The sequence below is a fragment of the Protopterus annectens genome, chromosome 6.part0 (genome assembly GCF_019279795.1).
Source record: "Protopterus annectens isolate FY-2018-M chromosome 6.part0, PAN1.0, whole genome shotgun sequence".
In the NCBI taxonomy this organism is placed as follows: Eukaryota; Metazoa; Chordata; order Ceratodontiformes; family Protopteridae; genus Protopterus; species Protopterus annectens.
Genome location: NC_056737.1, coordinates 813,826,635 through 813,842,862, shown reverse-complemented (window position 1 = coordinate 813,842,862; position 16,228 = coordinate 813,826,635).

The window sequence follows — 16,228 nt, the reverse complement described above, 5'->3', positions numbered from 1 at the left end:
TGTAAGCCTAGCCAGCAAGGTTTCCTGGCTTTTGCCACCAAGGAAAGTTAATTTCCTGTGCCCCTGTTGAGCAGAGCCACAGAAGTGATCCCCGGGGTGAATTTCCTATTTCCCATCCACTCATCAAGATTTTTCTTGAAGAGTGCTAATGAGGAGCTCTGCTTGACATAGGTAGTCTGTTCCAGAGTATGGAAAGTCTCTGGGACAGGAATCTATCCCTCCAGCATGTTCTGTTTATTGTGGTGACAAGGTTTAGGTCCCTAGAGCGTGTAGCTCGGAGAGATTGGGATTTCTTTACTTGGAGTATGTCCAACAGCTCTGGGTTTGACATAGCTTTGTATGTTAGGCAGAGATCACCTTGGATTAGGCAATATGCTACGGAGTAAAGCTGGAGTTTTTTGAGATGGTCAGTGTAGGGCATCTGTTTGAGTCCCATAATTCTGTTTGTGAGGTACTTCTAAGGTCTTTCTCGCTGTTGCAGATGTCTTGTGAGGTACATTCCAGAAGGGGCATTGTACTCTATAATGGGTCTAATGAGAGCTGAGTAGAGGGGAACAATGACCTCTTTTTTTCTGGATGAAAAGCCTTTTGTAATGAGGTGTGCCAAGTAGAAGGATTTCCTGACTACTGTGGCGATGTGATTATCAAAGGAGAGACTACTGTCCACCTGAGTCCTAAGGTCTCTTATCACACCTTCGGTGTTAAGTGGACTACCATCTATGTGGTAGTTCATGGGTACAGAGTTTTTTCCAAAGAGGATGACAATGCACTTTTTGGCATTGAGCTTGAGGCCATGGCTCTGACACCAGGCATCTGTCCCAGTGAGGCCCTTCTGTAGGATGTCCATGTCGTTTTGGGACTCGACTATGACATCTAATTTCCAGTCATCTGCAAACTTCATCAGCCAGAGGCCCTCTGTGTTAGCCTGTACTTCAGAGAAGTAGATACCAAGCAGGAGAGGACCCAGGAGTGAACCCTGTGGTACTCCACTTGTCACTGGTTTGAAGTCAGATTTGGAGTCTGCAACTTTTACAGTGTGGGTTATGTCAGTGAGCCAGCTGTTGACCCATCTTATGACGTAAGGATTTATACCCATTTTAGTGAGTTTATCTATAATTCCAGAATGGGGGATGGTATTGAAAGCCTTGGCAAGGTCAAGATAGGCTGTGTGGACTGCCTTATCCTCATCTACAGCTTTGGCGACTGTTTCAAAGAAGTTGATCAGGTTCAGGAGGCATGATCTGCCTTTCACAAACCCAAATTGGGTGGGGTCCAGAGTTTGGAGGCTTCCAATGTCTTCCAGGCTCATCAGAATAATAGGGTGATAGTTCCCAGGGTCCGTGGTGGCTCCCCTTTGTGTAGTGGTATAACTACTGCTGTGCGTCACTCAGTGGGTACAAAGCCTGATGTGAGGTTATGATTGCACATGGTGCTTAGGTGGGAGCCAGTTTGTTCTGACATTTGTGTAGAATGCATCCTGGGATGTTGTCCCGTGGATACTGTCTTTTTGGCTTTGGAGAGTGCTGTCTTTACCTGTGCAGTTGTGACTGCAGGGGCTCTGCATTCTTCCAGTATAGCTATGGGCCCTTTAGGGGGAGGGGGTGGGGTAAAGTTAGCACTGAACCTATCAGCAAGGATGTTGGCAATATCAGTTGGATCTGTGATTTTCATGCCATTGTGCTGTAACTCAGAGTAGATCTGGGTGTTGCCATTGAGATTCTTGACATAGCTATAGAATGCTTTGTGGTTGTCCTTGGAATCAGTGGCAATCCTGTTTTTGTAACTAGCTTTGGAGGATTTTATGAGGAATCTTAGCTCCTTACTGAGGCTGACCAGGACGCTCCTCCACTCATAGGATTTTACTCTCTTTTGCAACAGTTTCTTCCTTCTGTTGTAGAGTTTGTTTATAGCAGGGGACCACCAGATTGGCTTCCTTTTTTTTTGAGGATAGCATCTTGGTTCTGTTGGGGATAGCACAATCCATGCACTCATGTAAGTGCTTATAGAGTGCATTTGTGTAGGATTCTGCAGTCATAACTGAATTGTCCATCTGCATGGGTGTCATGAAGTTTGCCACTTCTGTCTTAAGAAGCATGAAGTTGGCTTTGGAGAAATCTTTTTCAGTGGTTTCCTTGATGGGGGGGTGGGAGCGGGATGTGGATATCTATGGTGATTAGCTTATGGTCGGATCTGACCAACGAGGAGTTGACTTCAGGTGTGGAACACCAGTCATTCATGTTGGTAATGACTAGGTCTAGGATATTGTTGCCCCTGGCTGGGGTGTGGATAAGTCCAGGGCGTTGGAATTTATGAATTCTAGAAAGCATTGAGTGAAGGAGTTGGTACATGAGTAGTTTTCGCAGTTAATGGTGGGGTAGTTGAAATCTCCCATTATTAGGGTGTTTGGTTGAACCCTAATATTTTCCAGTATATCAAGAAAAGAAGAGTGGGAATCCTGTGGCATGGTAGGGGATCTGTAGCAAGCTGCAATTTTAATTGCAGTTTTGCCCAGAGTTAGTTGCACTTGGATAATTTCGGCTGCATTATGTTGGGCAACTAGCCTGGAGGTATGGATATCCTTGATGAATATGGACACACCTCTGCCTTTGGTGTTCCGGTCCAGGTTAGATGGCTGAAAGGTATGGTATGAGTTATAGCCTGGTAATATGGGGGTGATCTCTGGAGTCTTGAACTAGGTTTCAGTCACTACACAGATATCGATGCTCTCCATTTTAAGGAGTGCCTCGAGTGAGTGCATTTTGAGCCCTACCAGAGCCCTAATTATAACACTAAAACTCCCACCAAACTCCTAACTCAGTTGCATGCTGCCTAACCCTAAAACTCCAATCCCCCTCACTAAACCTAAATTCCCTGATCACTCCCTAACCCTAAACTTCTTTACACTGCCTAGCCCTAAAACTCCCTTCTCACTCTCTAATCCTAAAATTCACCTTCCAGTTCCTAACCTGAAAATCCTTCTCCCACTCCCTCCTTATGGTTTCCACAGTTACCTCACTTAAACTTGAATAATGTGTTCAGGCAAGGTGCGGCAGCTGCTTGCCTTAACTCATTTCAGAGTTCCAGCATGAGCACCAGCCTGATGATCTACAAAATGCTCAAGGCCCTGGCTTTCAGACAATAGTCTTTCAGCCCTTGGGACTTGAGCACTTGTAGTAGAACCAGTCAAACTATAAAGTATAATTTCCCTAGATGATATTTCATAGTTTTAAATAATGTTATGTTTGCCAAGCTTCATTGATTCATAGGTAAGTGCTAGGCTAGCTGCCCTTGCAGGCCATTTTAAGCATAGATAGTTTCTCTTTTGCTGTTCAAATAAACCTATCCCATTTGGTTAGAGACTGGTTTTACCCATCCATTGGTTGATAATTATATATTACCCCTAATGGAAATAACTGGGATCATGCCATGGATAATTAGAGGGGACTTATCCATGGGATAAAGCATTTAGGAGCTGCCTCTGTCCATTAGTAGTACAGGAGGCAGTCATGGGGTACATTTTCTGTTTCCCACCCATAGATCCAAGTTGTGCTTGAATATGGACAGGGATGACTGCATTTTTGTCAGACTTTATTTGTGATGCTAGCAGCAGTATCACGGAGGTGTCTAATTACTGAATGTGTCACTGTATATGTAGTAATATTAGAGTCACATCATGTTCGTATACAATTTATCTGTGTATCTCAGTCCTATCGTCTCTTCATCTTGCTTTCATGTTTTTTTATCTAGGTGTTTTAATGGCTGTGAACTCCCAGCTGTGATTCAGTTCACATAATATGACTCATGATAACCGAATATAGACTGTGGACCTATTAAATGAAAAAAACATGATTTCCTTCTAAGAACATTACTGGTAGCAGCTAGAATGATTTGCTTTTCTGGCGACGCATACTCAGTTAATTCTCTGATTGCATCTTGAAATTATGTTTTCTATATAAGTGTTTACTTGAGGATTAATTTAAGGTACTGTGATTTATAGACTAATGACAAACAAAGGGCAGATAACAATCACACACAAGGACAATATAACAGATGTTTTGTACTTTTATTATGAGTTGCTTAGACAACTGTGATAAACTGTGATAATCCTATTTGCTTTAAGAGTCTCTCAGTAAGAGAAATTTCAGGAGCTGTGCTTAAATGACAGGCGGCTGCATGTATAAAGTGCCTTCCTTAGTGACGGAACGTCCTGAAAGCCCAATGGCTCTACTCTGCACCTAACACATACCATAAATTAATATTCCATCATTGGCAACCAAGTTTAAGCCTGAATTTTACAGACCATGGTGCAATTGATCCAATTTAGGCAGTTACTATAGGTATGGCCAGTTTCCTCAGAGTACTGCCTAGTTAAATGACCTGCTTAGAGTCATGCATTAAGGAAATGGAGGCTGAAGGAGTCAGACTCTGGCCTACAGAAGGCAATCCACTCAACGCTCATAGCCTTAATTCTCTGTGCTAACTCAACAGCTTCTCTGCTTGGTAACATTAGAATCCCAGATACCATTTGTAAAACATTCCAAAGGCATGCATCTGTACTCTTTCTCCCCGGCCATTCGCTGAACATGGGGTCTGTCTCAGTTGGGCTTTCTTAGTAAACAAATGTTAAAAAAATAAAAATAAATAAATACATTTCATAATAAAGCAAAAGAAGAAAAAGGCAAAACTGAAATAAAATAGATACAGTGGAAATGTTATCTGTAAGTAAACTGGAAACTCTGCAGTTAAGACGTGACACAACAATAAGCTATAAGGTAAAAAACAGCTTTTGTGATGAAAGTGGGCTAGTTTTATACATTTAAACCCTAAAAGGTACCCACATTTAAGGAGGGCATTGCATTTAATTGCCTCTTGGACAGATCAGTGCATGAACAGAACCCAGGAGCAAAACCTCTGGGATAGGAAGAATATGTTGAAAGATCTAAAATTTACAGATATGAAATTACAGGTGAAGAGAAATAAATATGAGGCAGTGTGGCAGGTGATTTGGATGCTTTGTGTCCTACCTTGAATAATATGGTATAAAAATGGTATTGTGATACTTGTTGGCTCTGTAACTTGGTTGCTCCACTGAATAATATAGTCATATCATCAGGGCAGTACCGTATTCCATGAGGTTGTGGTGTTCTCTTCAGTGACCGTGGCAGCAATGCAGTGAAGTGATAGGAGCCGTGTAGCATAAATGTTTTTGCTTTTGATTAAGCTAGGAAAGCTAGCCAGGAAAGTGAAACCTACAAGAGAAACAAACTGATTATTTTTTGTGTTACTGAGCCAAATAGTTCCAGTGTTCCTCAGGTGGGTGGATACAGCCATCCTGCTCTCTTCTCGCATGCACTCATTCATAGGTACTGATGAGTTTCAGGTTTTTAGGCACTGTTTTAAACTATTTTTAAATCATGCCATGAGGGCTATAGCATTTTCCATGGGTGTGTGGCATTCTCTCCACTGACTAAGTGCAGCAATGCAGTGAAGGTTAGCCCAGAAATTAATAGTTTATTGGCCATTTTGGGCTCATTTCTATCTCTTTCATTTCCCTGCTATAAAAACTACATTTGCGAGGTTTTTGTGCTTGTATTACAGCTCAGCAAGCTCCTGTCTGGTGCCCTGCAGAGTTCTACAGCAGCAGAGAGAGACAAAAGAAAGACTTTGTAGTGATTAAGTATCATTTTTCTGCATTTTCTTGCTGCCTTTAGCTAATTCCGCCTAAAACGCAGATTGTTTTAGAGTTTCTGTGATTTAAAAAGCTTGTTTCAGCTACATATTGTACTTATTTTACTGACTGCACTTTAACAAAGTCATTTTTGTGTTTAAATTACCTGTTTAACTGTTGTAGGCTACACACTCAAGTGTGTTAGCCATTTCTGTGCATTTAAAGTGTTTTTTTGATTGTATCTGCTTTATTTTCTGAAAAAAACAAACAAAAAAATACTTGTTTCCCACCTTTCTAAGATAGTATAGTCCAGTTTTCAGGATAGTGCTGAATTCAGGGCTGTGTTACAAGTTTCTGTGTTTGCCCATACCTTACTTGGATAGAAGGAAGTTTCTCTGTTAATCTGTGAGAGAGGGGAGCTTTGAGCAGCCTATCTGTCCCTGGAGGGGTGGTTTCAGCCCAGTAATTAGTAGTTTATTGGCCGTTTTGGACGAATTTCTATCTCTTTCATTTCCCTGCTATAAAAACTGCATTAGCAAGGTTTTGCGTGCTGGACAGCGCCGGTTAGCTAGGGAATAACTATTCCCGCCTCCACAAAGTCTACTCTTCAATTTTTTTCCTTGGAACTAGACAAACTTTCAACTTAAGCAATCAAACCATTCACTTCTCAGCCCGGCACTTGCTCAAAACTCATAGCAAGCACTAATAAACCATAGTACTAGACCCTCCCTATACTGTACAGAAGGACAAGGCTCTCTATTCGACTTTACCAGCCAATCAGTAAAACAGTTCACTGTACCTCTCCAGGCATGTCCAAAGGGCAGTTTCAGCTGTACTCTTCAGTCCAAGTGGTGAATCTGGGCATTTTGAGGCAATGTTACAACTGCCTCATGTACATAGACAACCCTCTCCTCCTACCACCAAACTAATACATACGAGAGATGCAATTATACAGCCAAACTGGAGGATAAGCTCTCTCAACCCAAGACTGGATCAGACAGTCAAGAGGAGAAGGGAATTACTTGCATCACCCCACCAGTCTCATATAGACCTATGAAACCAGCACCAGCAAAAAACACACATAAATACATGAAGACATACTTGGGGGCTCTAAATAAAAATCTGCAAAAGCAACAGAGACCTCCAAAGCAGACATCCAAGCAACCTCCACCCCCCCAACACAAACCATGAAACACATACTTCACAAAACCAGTGTGCCACGTAATCACAGCCCTTAAGGCAAAATAACATACCCAACACACTAGTAATAGGTGACTCTATAGTCAGGCACAGTGACGTCCCACTCACTAGGCTGAACAACGAGAAGGTTACTGTTAGCTGCCTGTCGGGTGCCAGGATTTGCCACATAACACAAGCACTCAGGTCACTCCAGAACAAGTACAGATATGACTCTGTCGTTGTCCATGTTGGTGTGAATGACCTGAGCCGTACCTCTCGGGACTACATGAAAAGAGACATGAAAGAGCTCTCCGATCTTGTAGCCCAGGCAGGTATGACCCTGACCCTGAGTAGCATCCTGCCCTCACCAAGAATGATACCACGGTAAAAAGAAAAAAGTATCAATTTCAACAATTGGCTAAACTTCTGGTGTCATTCAAAGGGGATCCAGTGTCTGTCCACCTGGGATGACATGCTCGACAAGCCACACTGCTTCTCTAGAGACGGCTTGCACCTGTCACCCTTAGGCTTTCGAATACTGGCCAAGGCTCTTGCCACCCCCATAGTGCCTTTTTTAGGCAAGGCTCAAAAGACAAACCCACCACCGTAAATAGCACAAGTAACAAAAAACTGAGGGTAATGCTACTCAGTGCCAGAAGTCTAAACCTCAAAATGCACGCACTCGAGGCACTCCTCAGTATAGAGAAAATCGATATATGTGCAGTAACAGACACCTGGTTTAAGGCTCCAGGGAGCACCCCAGCACTACCAGGCTACAACTCATACCATACATTTCGGCCACAAAACCTGGACCGAAATACAAAAGGTGGAGGCTTATCCATATTCATCAAGGATACCCACACCTCCAGGTTAGTGGCACAGCACAATGCTTCAGAAATCATCCACATGCAACTAACAACAGGCAAAACTGCAATTCAAATTGTAGCTTGCTACAGATCACCCACCAAGTCCCAGGATCCCCACTCCGCATTTCTGGAAACACTGGGAAACATAAAGGTCCTACCAAACACCCTGATATTGGGTGATTTTAACTACTCAAACATTAACTAGGAGAACTACTCAAGTACTAACTCCCTTGCCCAGTATTTCCTAGAATTTATAAACTCAAATGCCCTGGATCAACTGGTCAACACCCCCACCAGAAGTGACAACATATTGGACCTGGTCATCACCAACATGGGCGACCGGTGTTCCACACCGGAGGTCAACCCCTCGCTGGTTAGATCTGACCATAAACTAATCACTCTTGATATCCAGATTCTGCTCCCACCCTTGGTCAAGGAAGCCACCATTAAAACCTTTTCAAAAGCAAATTACGTTAATTAAGACCGAGGTGAAAAGTTTCAAAGCCCCCATGCTAAAGGATAACGCTGCCCAAGCTGCAAAATCCTTTACTAATACACTCTACGGGCACCTACAAGAATGCATGGATCGTGCTATCCCAAGCAAACCAAGACTCACTCCTCCAAGAAAAGGAAACCAGTCTGGTGGATCTCTGCCATAAACAAGCTATATATTAGAAGGAGGAAACTAGTACAGAAAAGAGTAAAATCCCAAGAAGGGAAGACATCCCTGATCAGTATCAACAAGAAATTACGATCCCTCATAAAATCATCCAAGGCTAGCTTCGAAAGAAAAATTGCCAAGGACTCCAAAGATAACCACAAGGCATTCTTTAGCTATGTCAAGAACCTAAGTGGCAATTCTCAGATCTACTCGGAGTTAGTGCAGAATGGCACAAAATACACTTAACCGACTGATATCACCAACATCATGGCAGACAGGTTCAGTGCAAACTTCACCCCCCTCTCACCCCCAAAAGGGCCCATAACCATACCAGAAGAATGCAGTGTCCCTGAAATCACAGACACTCAGGTTAAAACAGCCCTCTCCAAAGCCAAAAACACAGCATCAATGGGACTGGACGGTGTCCCAGGCTGCGTCCTACACGAGCTCAAAGATGAACTAAACCTTCACCTAAACACACTGTTCAAACTCAGCCTCACCACGGGCTACTTGCCCATAGAGTGGTGCACAGCAATGGTTATTCTGCTCCACAAAGGTGGTGCCACAACAGACCATGGGAACTATTGCCCTATAAGCCTGACTAGCTTGGTCTGCAAGGCTATGGAATGCATCATCATGGATCTCATTAACAGAGACATTGGGAACCTCCAAACACTGGACCTTACCCAGTTCGGATTTGTTAAGGGCAGATCATGCCTCCTAAACCTGGTGGACTTTCCTGAGACAGTTATCAAGGCTATAGACTAGGGAAAGGTGGTCCACACAGCCTACCTAGACCTCGCAAAGGCCTTCAACACCATTCCCCATTCTGGTATTATAGACAAGCTCAGCAGCCTGAACATAAACCCCTACATCATGAGATGGGTTGCCAACTGGCTCACGGACAGAACCCACATGGTAAGAGTTGCGGGAGATTGGTCTGACTCTAAACCGGTTAAAAGTGGCGTTCCCCAGGGCTCAATCCTAGGACCCCTCCTGTTCGGCATATACTTCTCATAGGTACAGGCAAGCAAAGGAGGACTATGGCTAACCAAGTTCGCAGACGACTACAAACTAGGGGCTATAATTGACACTCTGGCTAACACAGACATCCTCCAAAAGGGTCTCACTGAGACAGATATCTGGTGTCAAAACCATGGCCTCAAGCTAAATGCCAAAAAGTGCATAGCCATCCCCTTTGGAAGAAACAAAGTACCCACAAACTACCATATAGGTGGTAGTCCCCTAAATACAGAAAATGTAGTAAAGGGATCTGGGGACCCAAGTAGATAGTAATCTCTCCTTTGATAATCACATTGCCAAAGTGGTTAGGAAATCCTTCTATGTGGCCCACCTAATTACAAAAGGGTTTGCATCCAGATCAAAAGAAGTCATTGTGCCCCTCTACTCATCACTCATCAGACCCATCATAGAGTACAATGCCCCATTTTAGATGTACCTTACAAGACACCTGCAACAGCTGGAAAGACCACAGAAGTACCTCACCAAGAGGATCACTCTCTTCAAACAGATGCTCTATGCATATCGACTGAAGAAACTCCAGCTGTACTCGGTTGCATACTGCCTACTCTGAGGTGATCTCTGCCTGACATACAAGGCCATGTCCAACCCAGAATTGATGGACATGCTCCACCTAAAGAAAACCATATCCCCTTGAGCCACATGCTCTAGGGATCTAAACCTCACCACAACAATAAATAGGACATGCTGGAGGGATAGATTCCTGTCCCAGAGACTTCCCATGCTTTGGAACAAGATTCCAATCTACATTAGGCAGAGCTCCTCGCTAACACTCTTCAAGAGAAACCTTGACGAGTGGATGGGAAAGAGAAAGTTCACCCCGGGATCACTTCAGTGGCTCTGCTGGTCAGAGGCACAGGGAACTAATCTAAGGGTGTGGCGAAAGCCAACACATTCTGGCTAGGCTTATAAATGCCTTTGGGCAGATAGCCTAGTACCTACCTATGAACCCATAAACCTATGAATTAGTAGTCATTTTTTGCTTTTAACTACATTTCTTTGTTTTGAATTGATGAATTAGTTAGTGCACATATACTGTTGTATTGCTGATGTTGGACTTGTGGACATAGAAAACCTGTTGCTGAAGGAAGTATGCTGTCTACATGAACCAATCTTAAAATAAGAATGGATAACAATGTAAGATGAGGCAACAGGAGTAGAATGTCAATTTAAGCTAATGTATATATAGTGCATAGCTAATATATTATGGCCAAAAATAGGGACAGATTTTAAATGTTGCCCTTTTAAACTTAGAACGTTGCTAAGGTAACAGAATTTGTGTTACCATGCTTTTTCTAAAGGAAGCAAACTCCAAAACCCAAATGTATGTCATTATCCAGTGACTTCAATCCTCAGTGATTTGCAAGAAAACCATACATTTTATGTTGGATGGACTAAAATTAAAAGGCAAAAATCTAAGCATTCTGCAAAAATCTGGACAGTTGAGAGCTATGCACTGCAATACCATTTATACCTAAAGTATGCAACATATTGACAGCTCCTTGTAACACAATGTTTTAATAGTCAGTGATAGTTCAGTGAACACTGGATCATCTACACAGCGATGTGTGGTTTACTGTCTGTTAACAGCATGCCCCAGTGGCATAATAAGATAATAGGCACTTACACTGGGTGTATTTACTGTTTAGCAACAGGGGTGTACTCTACTAAACAATATAGGGCTGTACCTTTGAGTGCTTTATTTCAGTTATACAATGACTCCCAAACATAACAAATAAAGATAAAAAGTAAGCAAGAAAGCAACAGAGGAAATAAAAAAAATGATAGGGAAAAAAAGAAGGAAAGAAAAATAGTCCCTTGGATTAAACTGCTTCCGGCAGTATGAGTTACACTGGGTTAATCTCATATGCACAAGGTGGATGGTTTCATTCTTACCTTTCAGATGGAAAATTTGGCTAGGTTTAAAATGGCCTGCAAGGGTTGATAGCCAGGAACTAACCTAGCAACTTACACACACACATGATTCTTTTGTTACTTTGTTTGTGTCTTTCGGCTTTCCCCGGTTAGGGGTCGCCACAGCGGAACTCCGGTCCACTAATGATTGGCAGTTGATTTTTACGTACCGGCTTGCCAGGCCTGACGCACAATCTTCAACGAAGGTACGCCCATTCACGCATGTCTCCACGCAGAAGACGCTCTAGCTGACAATCGAACCGGACAGCGTCTTACTGTTTTGTTACTACACCAAAAGAAACATGGTTCATAGGTTAGTACTAGGCTAACTGCCCTTGCGAGCCATTTTAAGCCTAGCCAGTTATCCCCTGTGAGATTCAAACCCTGTACATTGTGTTTGTAAGACAAACACATTAACCATTAGGCCACCCTCCCAACCCTATCTAATTATCATGCTAATCATCAGTAAAGGAAATATCTGAGATAAAATTAGCTTCATTTTACTTATAAAACACATTTTAAAAAGTAATAATCCTAAATATAAAATCCAGTAACTATTTGTATACTGCATTTCATATACCTATCCAATTTTATGATACTCCAGCTACTTAAAACAACAAAAGAAGAAGAAAGGTTTCTACAGCCCTAAAACAATCTCTGGCTTAGACATAACAGTATAATAGTTTGGGAAGTACAATTTCGTATTTTGCAAATCTGTGGTAATCATGATTATTTTAAGGTACTATAACTAATACAGAAGAGAGTAAGACCTCAGTTTTGATTGATTTTTCTCCTTACTTCACCTTGGCAACAAACGGACTTTCAGAGTATTAAACAACATGTGCTGTACACTTAACCCTGGTCCTTATACCTCTCAACTGTCCAGATTTTTGCAGAATGTCCAGATATTAACCTCATAAAATTTGTGGTTTTCTTGGAAAATGAGGATTTAACTCATTAAAAAAAACATAAGTTTGTGTTTTATACTTCATTTCCTTCAAAAATGCACTCTAATACAAATCCTGTTATTCTCGCAGCTTTCTAGGTATAAACTTCTTGACATCAGTATTTAAAACCTGTCCCTATTTCAGAGTCTTTGAGCCCATTATTTTAGGCTTTGTCCAGATTTTTTACACTAAGAAGTTGAGAGGTATTTCCCTGACACTGCTTTCATGAGAAACATAGATGTATGTTACTATTTTCAGTGACCAAGTAATATAGATTTGGAGGGTTGTGGGTGGCTCACCCCCACACTGGCAATACAGGGGAGCCTGCCCTTCCACCTACAAGAACACTTAAATTTCAATGAGCCTAGCAATCAAGGGGTTTAATCTTCCATGAGTCATAGTGGAAGGATTTACTATATCCTTGTTTTAAAATCAGGAATGTACATTAAAATTATACCTGGCTTTGCTGTATTGCTGCCTATCAAGCAGTGTCACTGCATTGCTTGCTTTCTTTTTTTAATTGTCCTGGCGATCCAATCAGTAGTTTGTAAATATATGCACAAGCACCAAATGACATCAAAATGAACCATTTCTTCCAAGGATCCCTTCAGTAGTTTGTCCATGTATGCACAAGCACCAAAACTAAACATTTCCCCTAATGATCCCTTTAGTAGTCTGTCCATGTATACACACAAGCACCAAATAACATCAAAATGAAACATTTCCTCCACTGACCCCTTCAGTAGTCTATCCAAAAATAAAGAAGCACACAAATGCATCATTTACCCCAAAGATCCCTTCAGTAGTCTGTCCATGTATAAAGAAGCATCAGAATGAATCATTTGCCCCCAAAATCCCTTCAGTAGTCTGCCCATGTATGCAGAAGCACCAATTGATATAAAAATGCAACATTTCCCCCACCAGCCCCCTCAGTAGTCGATCCAGTTCATGTATGTACACAAGCACCAAATGACATTAAAATGAAACAGTTCCCCTACTGACCCCTTCAGTAGTCTGTTAATGTTTGCACAAATACCAAATAACATCAAAATGAATTATTCCTCCATGGATCCCTTCAGTAGTCTGTCCATGTATGCACAAGCACTAAAATGGAACATTTATGCATGGAAGCACCAAATTACATCATAATGAAACATTTTCCCCAGTGCAAGCAAGTGCCTGCACTTTATCTGACAAAGTAATTAACCCAAGATGCTGTGCTTATATACCAACCAGTAAATTATCACACATTAATTATTTAAAGTAACCTGTCACTATGTATACACATATATAAAAAGTGACATAAAAGCCAAATAAATAAAAATCACATTAATAATATGGATTCACTGGGTTAATATAAATTTATTACCCAAAACATACTCAAAAAGTCCTTTCAAAAGCCATTACTTATTAATTATTAAAACCTTTCTTTTATACAGCACTAGTTGTACCTGGAATTCCCATCACATAATTTTAGATATATGATAGTTGAATGTGTAGATAAAAATGTAAGAGGAAGTCCCTGGCAGTTTAGGCTAGAAGAAAAGGAATTAATTTGGCAAATAAGAACAAACACACATTTCCAGGGCTTAACTAGTGTAGTTCTATAAAATGCATTCTTAAGTTAAAAGCTTTAGAAAGATGAAATAAAATAGTTTAATTGCTAATAGAGAACAGTTGGGTATATATGTAAATATAGATTTAAGGTAGATTTGTTGCTGGCAATAAATTTTCAAGTGTCACTGAATGTTTTTATGAAATATTACAACTAGTGCTATATAAAAGATAGGTTTTAATAATTAACAAGCAATGTTTTTGAAAGGACTTTTTGAGTGTGTTTTGGGTAATGAATTTATATTACCCTAGTGAATCCATATTATTAATGTGATTTTTATTTATTTGGCTTTTATGTCACTTTTTATATATTTGTATACATAGTGATAGGTTACTTTAAATAATTAATGTGTGGTAATTTACTGATTGGTATATAAGCACAGCATCTTGGGTTAATTACTTTGTCTGGTGAAGTGCAGGCACTTGCTTGCATGAAGGCGCTTACAATAATAAATGGTTGGATTGGTTTTTAAAGCTTGCTCTGCTTTTTTGTTCTTTGGTTCGTCATATTTGTTTGGTTTACATGTCCCCCAGTGACTGCTTCAGGCTTCAGTAGTGTGACCATGTATGCACAAGCACCACATGACATCATAATGAAACATTTCCCCCAGGGACTGCTTCAGGCTTCAGTAGTGTGACCATGTATGCACAAGCACCACGTGACATCATAATGAAACATTTCTCCCAGTGACTGCTTCAGCCTTCAGTAGTGTGACCATGTATGCACAAGCACCACATGACATCAGAATGAATCATTTCCTCCAGGGATCCCTTCAGTAGTTTGTCCATGTATGCACAAGCACTAAAATGAAGCATTCCCCCCACCCACCCCTTCAGTAGTCTGTCCATGTATGCACACAAGCACCACATGACATGAAAATGTCCATGAATGCATGCACAAGCACCACATGAAACATCCCCCAATGACTCCTTCAGTATTCTGTCTGTCCATTCATGTATGTATGCACAAGCACCAAAATAAAACACTTCCTGCACCAGTGGTTGACTTAAAATGACTTTGGCCATGTATACACTCACAAAATACATCACACTCAAACACTCAAAATGAATGAAACAGTTCCCGCCAACTTTGCCCACTATATGCAAAGCACAAGCAGTATAGCATATAATTTACTTGTGTCTGTGTGTTTTTTTCTGTCGTCAGCAGCATTTCCAGTTCATAGTAAATAGGTTGATGAATTTGGTCAATTTCCAACTTTTGAATATTTTTTTAACAAATAAATGTACCCACAGTGAACAATTTCTATCACCGAGCTGTGGGTGCCAAAGATATAGCAAACAGAGACAGTCTTTATTGCATTGCAGTACTGCTCCCTCTACCTGTGCAGCCTGTGATGATGTGAGGTATTGCTAGCTATGCCAGGAGAAGTAGGGCAGTGGATGTGTAGCATATGCCAACACAGCTAGCTGGAATTTTGTAAAGAATTATATATCATTTGTATATCAAACTGATTTGTACAGATGATTGCATTGAAAAATGTATTTGTAAAGCTACTTGTTTAAAAATGTACCAACAGTATGCCCTGCTGGACAGAAAAAATAAATATACATGTATTATTGTAACTGTTTAAATTTATAGGTTTTAACAGAGGATACTGGAAGAGAATAGGATAAACTCAATTCACATAACTTTGAAAATAGTTTGAAATTAAATTACCTGACTTAGGCCATAGAGATTGTAGCTTACATTTCTCAATGCAGTCAGAGACAAAAAATGCGTATTAGGAAGCTTTCTGCTTTGTCTATAAGGTGAACTAATTGCTAGTCTGGAAGGGTGGAGGCTTGAAATTGTTTTATGACTTCCAGGAGCTGCAGCAGATCTTAGCAGGGCTGTGTGTGTGTGTGTGTGTGTGTGTGTGTGTGTGTGTGTGTGTGTGTGTGTGTGTGTGTGTGTGTGTGTGTGTGTGTGTGTGTGTGTGTGTGTGTGTGTGTGTGTGTGTGTGTGTGTGTGTGTGTGTGTGGCACACATGTGCTAAATGCTGACAGCTTCTAACCAAGGGGGTAGCATGGGAACCAGAAGTCAGATGACTAGATGTATGTAATGTCATTCTGTAATCTAGGGAAAAAAATGATGTTTAACACCAGATGAGAGAGAAGTCTGAAGGCAGTCTGTTTTTTAACCTCACATAGAAGGACCCTGGACTTACTTTATCTTGCCTTGCTGTAGTAAGTGAACCAGGGAATAGTAATTATTTAGATCAGTCATGTAAATATAGTGAGATTAGTTAAGTACTATGTGAATCTATTCATCTGCTTTTATTTTAATATTTCCTGTGATTGAAACTCTGGTGTTTGCTGTAAATAGATATTTAGTATT